General features: G+C 41.2%; 1 long non-coding RNA gene across 1 annotated transcript in view; it reads right to left on the bottom strand.

The window, feature by feature from the left end:
* The window catches only part of LOC106964255 (uncharacterized), a 28,858-nt gene extending 12,943 nt beyond the window's left edge, over positions 1–15,915 (bottom strand). The window contains exon 1 of the long non-coding RNA XR_001428356.1: positions 15,809–15,915. This is a non-coding gene — a long non-coding RNA (uncharacterized LOC106964255). The remainder of the gene's footprint in view (positions 1–15,808) is intronic.
* Positions 15,916–16,246: the final 331 nt, after the last annotated feature.

Genomic DNA, 16,246 nt, shown 5'->3' with positions numbered 1-16,246 from the left:
TTAAACAAACAGCCTTTTCATGTCAGATGTAAATGATCAGATCATCAGTTAATGTTTACGGTGAGAGGCTAAAAGCATGCACTATGATTGTCCAGTCATTTAAATAAGAACCAGAGGCGACGTCACACCGTGTGAGAGAACATTCTACTACTCAGCTCTGCAGTTTAACATAATTATTTTATCAGATTACATTTTAGCACATATATTAAATACAGAAAGATGATTTTAAAACCAGTTTAGCATGTGAGATGCTAAAGTGGTTTTAAAACTCAATCTGCCCCAATTTCCTGAGTTTTGGATAACTGGTGATCAACCGATTCTTACATGTGAAACCGGTCTTATCCACCGATCTCATCTGCTTCTGCAAAGACCCGACAATCAACCACCGTCCCCTTTTGCTCCGAAGTGAGAGGACAAGCGAATTAAAGCAGCAAGAGAACAAGGTGTGCCCAATAAAGTGGCCTATGAGTTTAGTTAGTTTCTGGTTATAATTGGGAGGGTGGGAAGAGGAAAATGTGTCTTTTTAAAACCAGATTTATTTTGCACAGAAAGATGAGATAATTAACTCTCTGTACTCGAGACTCTGATCTTCTCTCCGGTATGAATAACGAATCGGTTCTGAACTCCTCCAAGAACCTTTTGAGGATATCTACCTTTTTTTTTTTTTACTCCTCTGTTGCACATTTAAAGACTCCCTTGGCGCCTCAAAGCAGTGATCTAGCTTCTTTTTTTTTTTTTTAACCATGTTTGTTCTTCTCATCCAAGCGGTCGCTGGAAGTCACTCGACACCGTATTTGTCCAGTCTGCCTGACTGGAGTGTTTCTGCTAACAAATCAATACTTTCTTTTGCAGAACATGAAGTTTTAAAATGATCCGGACAGCAGTCGAGTCTTCTGTGTCACTTCACCTCAACATTTGTGCACTAACTACTTGGTTTTAATCTAACCTGAGACGTTTAATAAAAAAGGAAAACATAAAAGATACGCAGGAGGAAGAGTTTGCGTGTCAGCAAGATGAATACACGCACCGGCTCACCGATTATTACTGCCGCGTTCAGCCAGGCTCCTCCCCCCCCATCATAACAGTTCATTGCTCCTTTTCATAGTTTCTTCCTATTCTCCATTCTGCTTCACCCCACCCACATCCAGGAGACATGTCTCCCAGCAGGGAGAGGGTCAGCTCAGAGGAGGCTTCAACCTGTCAGAAAAAATACACATCTAGCCCCTCATGCCTCCCCCGTGCTCCCTCCTTGGCACCCATCACTCCTCTCTTCCTCCGCTACCCTCCTCTTCTTGCCATTTGATTCAGATCACTGAGTTAGCCTCCATCTCCTTTGTCTGAGGCCCCATTTTGCCTGGAAGATGGACAGGAGGAGAGAAGATGGACCCGCATCAACAGGAGCGCCGAATGTGTGTGTTTATGAGATCGAAGGAGGGAAAGAAAGGGAGGAAACTTTTTTTTTTTTTTCTCTGGGAGCTAAAATGTCAAACAAAAATGAAGCACAGAGACTTTTATCTGTCAAACCTGTGGGAGCCTTTCGCTTCTTGGGCTACTGAGAGACGAGGCAGCAGTTAAAAGCGAGTCGAGAAGCCAAAGTGAGGGCGACAGAACGAGTTTATTTTTACTTTGCTGCAGTCTCATTGCAGGGCATTAATACCAAGTGGCTCTCACATTTTGACGGCTCAATCAGAAAACCTCAATGGGACTGTTGAGGGTTTTATCTAAGCACATTCTTACAAGTAAAAATCTAAATAGTGTGGCATGGATCTGTATTCAGGTCTCTTTCACTCCGACACCTGGAAATGAAGTCATGTGCAACCACCTGCATTTTTAATAAGAATCCATCTGTGTGCAATATTTCAGCATAAATCCAGCTGTTCGCTGGAGAGAGAGAACAAACAGCAGACGGGTCAGAGGAAATTTAAAGCTGGTTAGGCTGTAAAATATTCCAGGCATCTCATGGTATTTATTGTATCGTTTATCGTATTGTATCGTTCATTCTGATTTATCATTGTTGATACATTCCAATTAATGATGTTTAAAACAGTGTTGTGAGGATGTTTGCTTTACTGTCTTCTCTGTTCAATGAAAGTATCAAATGTGAAAATATGACTGCAGCTACTGTGTCCAGTTTAGCTTCTTTGACTGGTGTCTTAAAGAAACGCATTAGAAATGAGAATGATTTTCTAGAGCAGCCATACCTGAAAGTCAGAATACGAGACATGATGTTGCGTTCATGAGAATGAGATTTAAATATTACTAAATAGAAAAGTTAAAATATTATATTTATGCCTCAAAAAGGTCTTTATGCTGATGTTTTACTAATTTTACCACAAACTTTTGTCTTAAAATTTCTCCACGTCTCTTCAGTAACGAGCTTCGTCTTTACAGCGTCTTCAGAAAAACATTTTCTATTTCCCAGTTGCTATTGACACGGAGCGCTGTGATTGTGATTTAGCTTTACGTAGTCCTAGACGTGCTTTCAGCGATTGCTATGGCGACGCTTTCTGCTTCCTTTAGCGTCTTGAACAACGTGCAGTGCGTACTGATTGTGCCCGTCACGCTGTTGCCATTCATCATTCCTATTGGAAACTCACAATGCTGTCAAACTAATTGTTTAAGAATAGATGGAGCATCTTCTATTACAAAAGAAAAAATGAACTGAATAATCCTGAAAAAAATAAACAAAAAAAAAACATTTAGAAGATCTCAGTAGAACAACGAACCTAAACAGCCAAGCAGAGACTCAGAACGGCCTAGTCCAAGTCAAGACTTCCATCTAAATTGAGAATCTGTGGCAAGAGTTGAAAACTGCTATTCAAAGACACACTCTTGAGGTATTCTGCAAAGAAGATTGGGCAGTAATGCAAGTCTGTGACTGCATAAAACTGGCAGAAACAAAACTCAGAAGAACTGCAGAGGAAGGTGTTTTAACTCTGGAGAGCTGATAATGTATCACTTTCCTTCCACTTCACAGCAACGCACTAGATTCTGTGAAAATCTCCTAAAACTACATCAAGATCTGTGGTTGTAACGTGACAAAATGAGACATAAGGGTTTAAAAAGCAAGAAAAAAGAAGGAAAAAGAACAAGGTGGAAAACTTTTCTTTCTTTTTTTTTTTTTTAAAGAAACTTTCAACATGAGTAAGATTAGTAAGACTGCATGTTTTCTTTTATTCTGGCTGGGCGATCATTTGAAGCTACAATATGGCCAAAAAGTGGTTACAAATCACTGACTCACTGCATACTCACTGACATGCCCTACATTGCTTACAACTAAGCTCATGCTCTATGCCCACAGCATTTCCTACACACACGCACACACACACACACACACACACACTACAGAAGCCGGCCTAAGAATAGAGGCCGGATTGATGGATGTAAAAAGCGAAGAAGGGAGCTTGGTAATTGAATAAGTGCCCTTCTGGATGTGGAAGCTTGAATAAAAAGTATTTCTTTTTTTTATATATATATAAAAAGCCTTTCTTAGGATCATTTCACTCAAAAGTACATAAAAGCTCTTTCAAAGTTTCTCTGTGTTCTTTGCCCTCAGCTGAAATAGTCCCTGCGGAGAACGCGGAAAAAAACAAACAAACACTCTCCATCCTGAAAGACGAGGATAAAAGGGGCGACCTCACAAACACAAGGCGCGCGCACCAACACACACGACACAGAAACAAAAAAAAAAAAAAAACACTCATAAAAAATGGAGGGTGCTCCATGCAGGCCTCGGACTTCCTGTTTCCAGCTCTCCGTCTTACCCCGAGATCGTTATAATGCCCCGGTTGAAACACAACTGCTTTTTTACACCGAGAGGTTTAGAATGTGCAAGTTAGCAGAAAAATATGAGGGTTTTTCATCTGTGTTGGACACAGCAGCAAATAACGAGCAGCATGCGGGAGGACTGGCGGCCGGAGATAAAGAAGAGAGGGGAACACATGACTTTGCTCAGCGGAGGCTTTTGTCACTCAGCTGTTCAGGAGTGTGAGAGGGAACAGGATGAGCACGAGGTTCTGTAACCCACAGAGAGAAACCTGCTCAGCTACATAAACAGCCCCAGAAGGAAAAACTCACTATTGTATAACACAGAAAACTACGGCCAATCTGATGCTCTCACTGCATGATGACCACGGGTAAAATAAAAGCAGTTTCATGGTTTTCAATGTGCAAAAGTTGGATTTCTGAAATGTCTGGCTGCTCTTGTTTAAAAACACAAACGATACTTTTCTAGACGTATTCATATGTGTAGAAAATAATACAGGATTGATTTTAACCCAACCGGAAATAGTTCAATAAAAACAACCTGATTTTTTTTTCTTGTAAAATTGCTGTCATTCGTTCAGTTTGTAGAGAGTTTGTAGCAACAGGTGGAGGAGGGGCTTACATGGGCTATGCTGTCTTAGTTAAAAGGCTTTAAACCACAAAAATAAATATTTTTTGCAATATTAAAAGTAATTTTTTGAAAAATTGGTGTTGAAGACACTGGTGCCCAGTCCATGGATATTTGGCAAATAAGTTTTATTTTACAAATAAATGAGCTTATTTATATTGCCCTTTTTAAAAATGCTGATTTAGGACTTCAAATAAATATAAATACAACATTATAGATGACTGTGTTACATAGAAACTACTTTCATTTTCCATCAATGTAGATGAAAACTTTGCCTAATAAGAAATATCCCCAACATTACGTGCTTTATTTTTTTTTTCTCTAGACTTTAGCAAAGAAAAAAAATCTACATCTATTATTTTACAAATAGAGCTAAAGCAATGCAATATTTGGACCAATTACTTTTTATTTTATTTCTCTATCAGATTTTAAAACCGTTTTAAAGGCCTATAGAACAAGGAGGTGGCGATGTCTGGTTGTAGAAGTTTTATATGATTTAAAACATCTAAATGTTGAAATTGTCTTGTTTTTCCATCTTGTTCTGCCGAGGAAACATGAGGTTTTTATCCAGGTTTAAAAAACAACAACTGTGTTACATATATAAAGACATTAGCTTGAATTTAAAATTTTATTTCAAAGTCAACTAAATCAATTGAATAATATTAATATGTGCAGTTTGTTACTCTTCCAGTAAAAAATTGTATATATATATATTGAATGTTTCATTTGAAGCTAAGCTTTTGAGGATTAAAATTTTGGAGAAATTCACTAAACATACAAACAAGAAAAACGGAGACTTATTCATTTCTACCCATTAAAAATAATTAATGGTCATACCTGCTTGTTTAGGTAAAGAGACAAAAACAGCAGATGTTTTAGCAATGCGCGGTGGTTGGTTAGGAAATGATAAAAAGTTTCATCAGCTGCTCTGACATTTTACTCAAGATTGACGGTTCAAATAAAGACGGTCAGCTGCCTTATGAAACACATTTTCCTCTAAAAAGCTTCCATCTTGTTAAACAGCATGTTACCGACAAACCGTTTACAGGGTTGGGTTTTTCTGCACCATGTTTTCAGCTCTTCAATGAACCAAAGCCGCCCCGCCCTGACTGCAGCTACACTGCAGCAACTTAGGGACTGCCCAGAAGATTTCCTGATGGATGTAACCCAATAACATGCAATGCCTTGAAAAAAATTTCCACCCATTAAATTTTTCCATCGATTGTTTAATCAAGACTATGTTTCTGTTGTCTTCTAAAACCAACAGATAAGTGAAGATTAAGGCATTTGTGCCCAATGTTATTTGCTGCAGAAATCTAACATTGCACGTAATCCTAAACGCACAATCCATACACTAAACACGGAGGTGGCAGCATCATACTGTGGACACATGAAAGCTGATCAGGCAAGCTGTGAAGATAGATCAGATGAATGCAGTGAGATCCTGAAAGAAAACACATTTACCTCCAACCATAGAGGAGGAGCTAAAACACTAAAGATCATTTTAGATCATTTTCATGTTTCAACAACATGACGAAGACTTGCAGCAGTAATTGGCAGCAAAAGGTGGTTCTACAAAACAATGCAGCTTACTACAAAGGCACACCACACTATTATGATTTTGATTCATATGAAAAAGAAAACGCTACATTACCGTCTTTCCTCCTCACTATTACGCACAACTTTCTGTTTATCACTTTGAAACTCAAAATACGTTGAAGTTTGTGGTTGCAGGGCGTCTGTAGCTCAGTCTGAGAAGCAGTTAAATCATAAATCACTGAGGGATATTCTTGGCTTTTGATCAGGACAAGTTGGCTAAATTATTAAAAATATGGCAATCTCTACATTCCAAGCCAAGCAGTTATGTTCACCATCAAATGCAATTAACTGGAGTTACAGAGAGAGCCTATTTTCTGTCTGTTAATGTATCGATAATATTAACTGCCCCTGACGAACTGAAACCAGGACGCCTGTTAGCTTTATGTGACTGCTTCGTGATGAGAAAACTACTCTAAATATTTCCATATGTCCTGCATGACGGAGCCTGCTGGCTTCTCAGACTCAAACAGCTCTGCAGCTCCCTACCATGACTGAGTCACAGATTGTCGCAATATCTTTAGATCCAGAGATACGTCTTCTGATGATGGCTGAATCCCAACTACATTGGACAGTGGGCTGAGCCCCAGACAGCCCTGTCCCAGTTTAAACCCTGGTTACACAATGATTGCAGCAGAAGAATGTAATTAATGCTGAGCACCACTCAGAGGAATTCAGTTTTCACTGCTATTACGCTGCTGAGGTAACGAAAAAAAGAAAATGTGGGCTTCTTTATATTTCATAACCATCTTGAATCAGCCATAAGAAGTTTCTTTACTAAATATACTTCACAGTGAATCTGACATTTAGTGAGAAATGGTATAAAAGGTTCTGAACTCTTGGTGTCTTTATTTAGCATGAATCCTGACTAATTGAACCCGGAGTCTAAAGCTAATGGCTAGTCCAGGTCGTACCAGAGCAGACTTGATTCTTCTTAAACAGGGAGTATTATGTACTATAAAACGTACATAGTAAAATTTAATGGCGCAACTAAGTAGCTATGTTACCTTTAGTTGTACTAAAACTTTAGTTGGACGTCGCATCATAGACGTATTTGACGCCTTGAAATTGTCCTCTGTCTCTTTAAGATCCTCCTACTGCAATGGAAACACTTTTTTCACATCAAGTCATGTGATCAACAATCAGATGTTACTACTGGTGGAATCGACAAAGACGTGGCACAACACGTTTTTTAATGATTTAGTGCGAACAAACGTATTTATGCGTCATTTTAATGGAAATTTTATTTTCTCGACAGTAACGGACTATTGACAAGGTTTTGCACATATTTGTAATGGTAACAGTTATTGTGTGCACAAACAAAGAATTTGGCAGCAGTTTCGTGTGTTTAGTGTGCAGAGCCATAATCCGTAACAGAGACGGACAGAAAAGCTTAAAATAATTACATTTAACAGAGATAAACACTCTGTGTAGTGAATATTACTCATAAAACTGAAATGGTGCAATAACTTTTTTTTTTACAATTATGTTTATAGAGATGCTGGATAAGGAGGGTGTTATCTACTGCAAGTGAGACAAACTTCTTATATACTACAAAAATACAAAATATTATCAAGTATTTTTGGTTTAGTTTCTAGTGTGAATACCTTAGTCCACTTGAAATAAGAAAATTAACTTAACTGTAACTTCTCAGAAAGATATAGGAGCCTGTTTTGAGTCAACTATTTCTTAATATTGATGAAAAAGCAGCAGTTCTACTGGCAGATTATTTCACTTATTATACGACATTTTTCCCATGTTGCAATTGAAATAATCTGCCAATAGAACAAGCACTTTTTCATCAATATTGGGGAATTATTTACTTAAACTAAGATGTTATGTCTTGCTGAAAAGTTACGTCTGAGTTATTTTAGTCTCATTTCAAACACACAAAGAAACCGGACTAAAAACACCTGCTAAGATTTTGTGTTTTCTGCAGTAACTAATCAACAGAACCTCGCTGATGTCAAAGTTGACACACAATCACAAACTGTGTCTGAGTAGTTTGCACACGTCCTCTGCCCCCCTTCTGTGACTAAATATGCACACAGCGTGTCGGCCCTCAGGTGACACTGACAACAGCCCCCCCAGCCCACCGCCGCCGCGTATCGCCCGCCCACCGCCATCCTGTGCATGTTGGCTGCATGTGCCTGCTCACCTGCCTACGCCTGCATGCCAACACTGCGATCGTCAGTGTCACCACATCACGCTGTGTGTTCATCCCCCGTCTGTGATGTGTCCTTCCGAGGAGCAGAGGGAGTAACACAAGGTGACTGTTGATATTAGGATGTAGCATTTGTTACGCTGTGGCGCCTCCCTCATTGGTATTTCATGTAAAGCCCCGTCGCATTCGTCACGTTTCATAAACTTCCTTATTATTCACTGGCGGGGAGTAATTTTGTTCGGCTGCTCGCAGCGAGAGCGAGATAGTGGGAGAGAGGGACAGAAAGCTCTCAGAGATACCTGTAATAATCAGTTTTGCTCTTCCTCATACATGAACTTGTTTATCAGAGGGCCAGGTGGTTGAGTGCTACTTACCCTCTCCTCCACAGCCCCAAAAACACATTCACTTCTGCGAATCCTGGAGGTGATCGTCTGTGAATCCCCAGCAGGTCGCACTGCTTCCATCCAGTGTCTCGTGATAATCAGGGGGCTTTCTCCAGCTTAGGCAAACAGAGTTGTCAGAGGAGTGACACATGCAGCCATGCCTAAGGGAAACACGGACTTGAGGAGGAAAATAATTCATCAGTGGGTTCACGGACCAAGCAGCATCCTCCAGTTCCCATGGAGCTCTGGAGGATGCCGAGGATTTGCTCCCAACGATGCTTGTGGCACAAGTGAATGGCTTAAGTGCACACCATATGCAGCAGGCAGCCCCGCTCGCACACGTCCTTGTATATCTTTGTTTGAATGGAGCGAGCGCCCATAAAGCCCAGCATAGCATTGAGGGTTTTTAACGCCAAGCAGGTGGCCGTGTTCTACTTTGCCAGAAAGGATAAAAACAGCCTGCCCCCGGCAGCTGCCTGGCCATAAAACGCATTTACACCATGATGCCCCTGCCGGTCCCTAAAGCCTGCTTCAGGACACGGGCCCAAAAAGAGGGAGCATCCTGATGCATCAGGAGCACGAGTCAGAAAATACTACAAACTTCACAAACAAACTCAGACTCAAAGCGCCTGAACTACATTAGGGGATGCAGAAACAAAGTGGAAATAACACCTCGTATATTAAAGGAGATGCAATATGGTAAGTTATGTTTTTGTACTTTATACTGCTTCTAAAAACACCAAGCCAGGCTTTGGCAACAAGTTCATGTTTTTTGAACATGAACTTATTCAAAAAACAGGAATAAGTTGCTTTTTGATGTCTGGAAAAGGAGCCGTTTGAAAAAAACCTTCAGAATGTAACGTCACTAATCAGAAGCTCAGCTTGTTACCTAGCAACCGAGGGAAAGCCCAGCCTATCACCTAGCAACCCAATTCCAGGGCATTTGGTCAGCTGGCTGTACTGCTGTATGTATGGCATAATTATATGTAACACTTTGTAATACTGTGTTTTTTTTAATATCACTAAACTACAAAATAGTGCTCCGACTTCTGTGTATTTTGTTTTTTTTTGTTCTCCATTATTAAAAAAAATTATATATATAAATAAACATGGAGCATCTAAAGAGATTTAAACAAAAGCACAAAAAGCCTGAAACTTTGTGACTTTTATGTTACCTCTCTTCTATTTTAAGAACAAATCTCCTTCTTGGGCCCTAGGCTTGCTGCCCTTCCTACACTTTTCCAGACTTAAGTGGCAGTGAAGTTGTCCCCAAAGCGGTCGGAGCACTGAAGCGTAAAGTGTGCCACAAGGTGGACTGGCGTATTAATGGAGTCCAGTTAGAACGGCTGACCTGTGGAAGTGTAACACAACCGGCTCCCCTTGTCTCTCTCTCTCTCTCTCTCTTTTTCTCTCTTTTTGCCGTCACGCTCATCAGCCGCTGCTTCCCGTCTATTCAGAAACCCCAACGCAGCTGCTACCGGAAGGCCAAGCCAAGGCTTCCCTCCAGAAGTCAACAGTCGGGTCAACAAGGTTTTGATGCTCCGAGTTTGCCTTTTATTCTCCAGTGTTTACACCCGCTTTTCACCGGAGCGATGACAAATAACGAATAATTTCAGTTTTGTGGAATACATTTGTGGTACGAGGCCAAGAAAGGATTCAGCCACGTTAGATTTATGACCAACATGAAGCTGGTGACTAATGCTCCAGCCCGCTGGGATGTCATGATCTCTCTGTAGCCTGGATTTGTGGCCCTGTGGGTTTTAACCTTTAAACAGCCAGTATTCATGTTGAATTCATTTGGGATCTATAAGTTTAAGCCTTAAAAAGAAGCAAAATGCATCTAGAAAACCGTTTTTCCCCCCACATACATTAAATAGCTCAGGGTTACAAAGGACAGCCCTTTGCAGAAAAGGCCAAAGCACGCACTGGCCGCTTTATTAGGTACCCCTCTTCAATTGCACAAAAATGCATTGATGTCTGGGGAAATTGAGCTGAGCTTCAACAGTCAGACCCTCATTATGATGTATAATGCCATGAATGCACATCAGACATTGAATCAGTGATGGCATAGCACCTAAGAAAAGGAAGCCAAGGCCAGAATGTTCACATGCAAACAAAGCAGGAAAAGTTAAAGCACTGCAAAAAGAACAAAATGCGAAGGACAAAATTTGATCAGGTAGCTGCTAAAAGTGGCTGGCCAAGACCAAAGAGTCGTTCTAACAAAGCCTCTTTAAAAGCCAAACATTTCCAACTGTGTGGTTTAGTAAACACTTTCTCACATTTATTACAAAAACTTCTCAACCAGTAGTTTCCTGTGTTCCTGTTCATCTTTTAGCAATGAGGTAAGTAGAGCCCGTCGCATCACATGCATGTTAAATGTGCACTTTCTCGAGTTATGCAGTGACACTTTCCACTTCAGACTGTGGGGTTCACACAGTGCTTAAACTCTGCTCATCTCCCCCTCATGTTACAAAGATTGTATGATTTAGCGATTGGACTGCACAGAGACAAAGTTGGTAGCCCTGTTGCCTTACAGCCAGAAGGTCCCTGGTTCAAACAAACTGTCCTGGTGGAGACACAGCGAGGCTAGTGGTGCAACTAGCTCATCAAATACAGGAAAATAAAGGAATTTGTCAAGAGAAATGTAGGGAATCGGTATGCTCCACTAGGAAAACTCAAACTGTCCGCAGACAGTGTGTACAAACTGCGCGGTTCACAGAGCATGCCGAAGTATGTGGAAGCCTTTAGTTGGTATGAGTAAGTTGTTGCATCGTTGTTGACTCTGTGTCGACATGCCGACCTACCCAGGAAGAACTCCGCCTCTCAGCCAATCACTGCTGGAGAAAGGAGCCAGCCCCCGTGTGCTCCAGCAAGGATAAGCAGGTACAGACAACACATGGATACAAGGATTTAGGGATTTTTGTATCATTAAATCATACAGCTATGTGCTAATAGCCACGGTAATTTGCATTTTTAATCATTAATTTTTCCCCACAAACAGTGCATCTGATGTCGGCTGCGTCATTCAGATGGTAGAGTCAGACATCGGTTTAAAATACATCAAAGTCTGCTGCGCTCCAATAGATCTCCATCCACCTTTGGGATGTGGTGGGACAACAAGCGTGCGTCATGCATGTCCGTCTGCCATATCTGAAGTCATTGCGTCGCGATATTATGTCAAAATGGACCAGAATCTCAATTCATCTCAGTGATTCTGTGCCATGAACAATTAGGGCAGTTCTGAATCAACCACTACTAGCTTGGTGTACCTATTAAAGTGGCCGGTGAGTGCCTGAACCAGCATCGAGTACAATAACCGGACATAACTTGGGTGTAAATACCTCTTTGTATTTCCGTCACGGTGGGTTTTCTTGACAGACCGCCTCAGGTCACCTCTATACATGTTGGGTATCAGTCCCCCTGCCCATGTCACCACCCCTCCCCGCCCACACCCACCTCCAGAACCGCTTTAAATAATGCATAAAAGAGGGCGCCGGCTTTCCATGTATTGTCAGTGCGAAGACATGATCCCTGACATCTGCAGCCCGCGCGGCGCTCACGCTGAATCATAATGGCCTCCACCAAATTTTTTTTTGATGAATTATTAAATTCAAATTGTTTCGCAAACAAAACATATTTGTTAACGCAATGAAATCTGGGGTGAAAGCTGGAGCTTTATCAATATTTAATTTTCACTGTAGACAGTAATATAGCCTGTGGCCAGTTTGTAGTGCATAATTAACGTTGGCCCGAAAGAACCAACAATACATATAAAACAACCGCTGCTGAAACCATGTGGAGGGTTTAAAACCGCAAAACAAAAAAAACACAGTAATCTCTTAACGAAGGGCTCAGTAATGTGCTCCTTTAGACAAGATTCATGCAGAAGTTATTAGCTCTGCTATGAGGCTTCAATATTTACGACCCTGTTGTCATCCTTCACTCCAAACTTTCTATTCTTCTGTTGTCCTCATTGTGATCTCCATAATTAGACCCTTTGATTGATTGAACATCAATGTCAGACTGCAGTTGTGGTGATGTGCCTGTGATTGAGCTGATTAATATTTGATTTCCTCTTTAAAAACCCCACACACCGCCGGCTTCTCGCTCTCCTCCTCTCCTCTCCAGCTCCGGTGTCAGAGCCAGAGAATAGGGGGAGACAGCACGGTGAATACCAAGTGGCTGATTGGGGCTGTCAATGTGAACCTCGGTGCACCTTAGTTGCCAGATGTGCTTGTCCATAGGTGTCAGCGGGAGGATTTGTCTCCCGGGTTAGAAAGGGTTTGTCGGGGTGGACAGACGGAGGAGATTGCGCGGCAAAGTGTTGTCCTTCACTGAGTCCTGCCAGTCATTCTGTCTTTTTCTCTATTCATCACCGCCAGGAGGGCCGCTGATGACTATACCTGTCCCAGTGGCAACATCTCCCCGGCTACAAGCCCCACCTGAAATGAATAGCCCTCAATCTTCCACGGCTTTGACTGACATGATTCGATGAGGTATTTTGTAATAATACCGCAGGCATTGGATACGTTTTCCACCAACTGCATTGTTCATCCCTTGCGGATTTATCCCTGAGGAGCGCTCAGGTCGATAAAAGCAAACAGCTTAGGAATTAAAGACTTTTTTCCCCCCCCTCTATTGATTGTGTTTGTGCTATTCAAATGTGGCACAGTGTGAGAGACATGCATAACAAGGTATAATACTGAGGGATGTGAAGGTTGAAGCCTTGAGTTTTTTTTCCCTCCTCTCCGTTTTTTTATCTTTACTTTGTCCTGTAACGCTTCTTTTCCTCTGGGTAATGAATAGAGGCTTCTCTGTTATGAAGCACTTGAGGGGCACCTTCCTATTTGGTTGCATGTTTTAGACCTTGGAGAGCTCATTTAGTCCCTTTTTCCTGCTTCTCAGCAATAGCACTCACAAGTAGAGAGGTGGTGGTTGTTGCTATGGAGGGCTTAAGAAAGTGACGTGGTGGTGCAGACAGTGCGCACATGTCTGAATGTGTCTTGGTGCTGTTGTATAGCGTCGGCTCTATGTGTTAAATCATCCTCGCACCAAGGGTTGTGCATTGTGTGCAGTGTGTGTGCGCGCGTGGGTGTGTGTGTGTGTGTGTTTTGAGGCAGCCAGCAGAGCGGGAGGAACATCTGCACGCAGTGGCACAGGCCTTCTGCCTTTACACACGGCTCCTGCCGAGCAGCGCTTCACGGCCTAGCAGGCTGTGACCTCCCAGAGGCTCCAGGGGAGCTCTTCCTCTTAAAAGCCAGCTGTGCCTCATACTTTCTGCCCGCCAAATATTCCACAGTCCAGCTGTTCACCTGAGCAGCATGGTGCACAGCCCTCTCACTTCCTTTCTTTCATATTTTGTTGGAGAGCCATAGTGGAGGGTTTAAGAGAGCATGCAGTACAACACCTGTAACCGCTTTGTTGTTCCTGCCAGAGCCACAAAGTTGGCTTCCTACTTTCTCACGTTGAGTCTTTTGTTATTTATACTTCTCGAAACAAAAAAAGATCTAAATTTACTAGTACAGTATAAGTTCTGTATTTATTTTTTTTTTAATGCGATTGCTGTGCATGGCTACAGATACCGGTGTAAATGATTAAAAAACCTTTTAACATATTTGTCTGATTTTCTCTCAAATGTCTCAATACAATAAGCGTGTCTTTATCTTGTAGCCAAAAACTAACTGAGTGGTTTTTAAGCACTGAATACTCAACTGGAAGCACAAAAAGTAGAAAAGAAAAGAAAGAAATTTGCAAAACATATTCCCTTTAATATTCACCACATCACCCCTGTGCATTTTAGCCCTTCTTTGGAGAAGGTTGGGACATTCAGCTCTGATGTTTCACTATTCTGACTGTCCTGGTCTAGTCTTTAAAAACAATATAAGGTACTGTAATTTCTGTAATGACAAACATTTTCATATTTAAACTGAAAAAAAAAATACACCTTGCAGGAACATCTGAAAAGACTGACATTTTCCAAAAGCCTCATCATGAAGTGTTGAAGCAGAGATTCATCTAAAAATTGCTGGACACCAGCCTTGGAGGAGTGGAGCTGCAGACTGCGTCTTGAAAACCGTATCCTTGCTATGCCTCAGACACAAGTTGACGCCCATGAATGAGAATATTAGTTTATAGAGACACAAAGAAATGATACTTGTTGAAAAATCCAAAGATATACAAGGGTTTTGTTTCTTTTCTTCCTCTGCAGAAGCTCTCAAGGTCATTGTGGTTCATGCTTTGCTCTTTAAAATATTTTATTACTCCCTCTACTAACAGGCTTATTGGAACCAAACACTTAGTTCAAACACATTACCATAACTTAGGTGGATAATGAAGCAAGTCTGAGGATGTTAAGGCAGAGGTAAGTAGTCAAATCAACTGTGATGTCTCACTTTCATCACACGATGAAGGGACAATGGAAGAGCGGCTGAGAGAATAAGCTTCACGTTTACCCAGAAGAGCTGAAGTGAAGGAGTTCCAGCCTCGCAATGATAGATGATTATTATGGCTGTGATATATGGAGCGCCCCAGTCTCTGTCTCATAATTTATGAGCAGGCTTGTTTAATTTGTCTGTGGCTTAATGTGGCCCATATATGTGGCACATTCAACAATTAATGACCTATACTCTGCAGCAGCAGTGGCTGAATGAAACTAGCATGTCCTTTGGCACAGACACCTTCACTGTCATCTTCCAATCTACATGACCTGACAATTAAGCTAATAAGTGAAAATGGCACCTTCCCAATGCAATTTTAATGAGCTCCATGTTGAGAACAGGACCCTGTTCATGAAGAATTGTTAATGGGCTGCTTCAGATTCCCAGTACTGAGGAAGGAAATTGGTAAACGCACTTGAACCAAAGGCTCAGCATAATTGGGTTCATAGTTGAACCAGGATTAATTATCATCTCTCAATGTCAGTCAAACTTTTTGGCAACGGCACGTCCAACTTCTGCACTTTCATCAGGAGAATTTCCTTCAGCAATTCATCAATAAATGAAACAGACACAGAATATTTTCAGTATAATGGGAGACGGTCTGCAGACGCCTGTAAACTTATGATTGATACTGCTTGGTTGACCAATACTAGAGGAAACTCTGCTGACTTCAATGAAGACGTAAGGAGAATTACAGAGCTACACAACTTAATGTGGCTCTGTACAACAAGAGCTACAAGATCAAGTTTCTTAAAGATGTGCAATTTTTAAGAAACTTGCAGATCATAAAACCGCAAGTTTTAAAATTAGCATCCAAGTTGTTTGTGTTGCCCACCTTACTCCTTTCCAAGAATAGCAAGTAATGTCCTTCATCGTCGGCGACTTGTTCCTGTACGACATCAGCGTTTTTCCCTCACTGATCACATTGTTAGCCCTACAACAAAAAATCACCACTTAAAAATACCAAAATAATGAATTATCTTTGATTTAAAAACACAGAAACCTGAATCTGTCTTAACAAACCAGGTGAGAATGTTAAATCCAATTGGATGGATGCGTCCAGGGCAGGAGAACCAAATGTAAATACAGAAAGTAGAAAACAGAATATAATGTATATCGAATGGTTCTGAGATGTCCTCAACGTTGCATGAACCAGAGTTAGCATTAAGTGGACTAAACACCTCAGGTGTGAAAACAACCTTAGAGACCTAAAAATGAGCTAAAGCACTCTTTATTTCAATTTTTTCAATGAGTTTGTACTTGTCTGGATTTT

This window comes from Poecilia latipinna, unplaced genomic scaffold, assembly GCF_001443285.1.
Source record: "Poecilia latipinna isolate Pla-1442-1.1 unplaced genomic scaffold, P_latipinna-1.0 Scaffold1646, whole genome shotgun sequence".
Taxonomy (NCBI): domain Eukaryota; kingdom Metazoa; phylum Chordata; class Actinopteri; order Cyprinodontiformes; family Poeciliidae; genus Poecilia; species Poecilia latipinna.
This window is presented reverse-complemented; position numbering and strand designations above follow the sequence as displayed.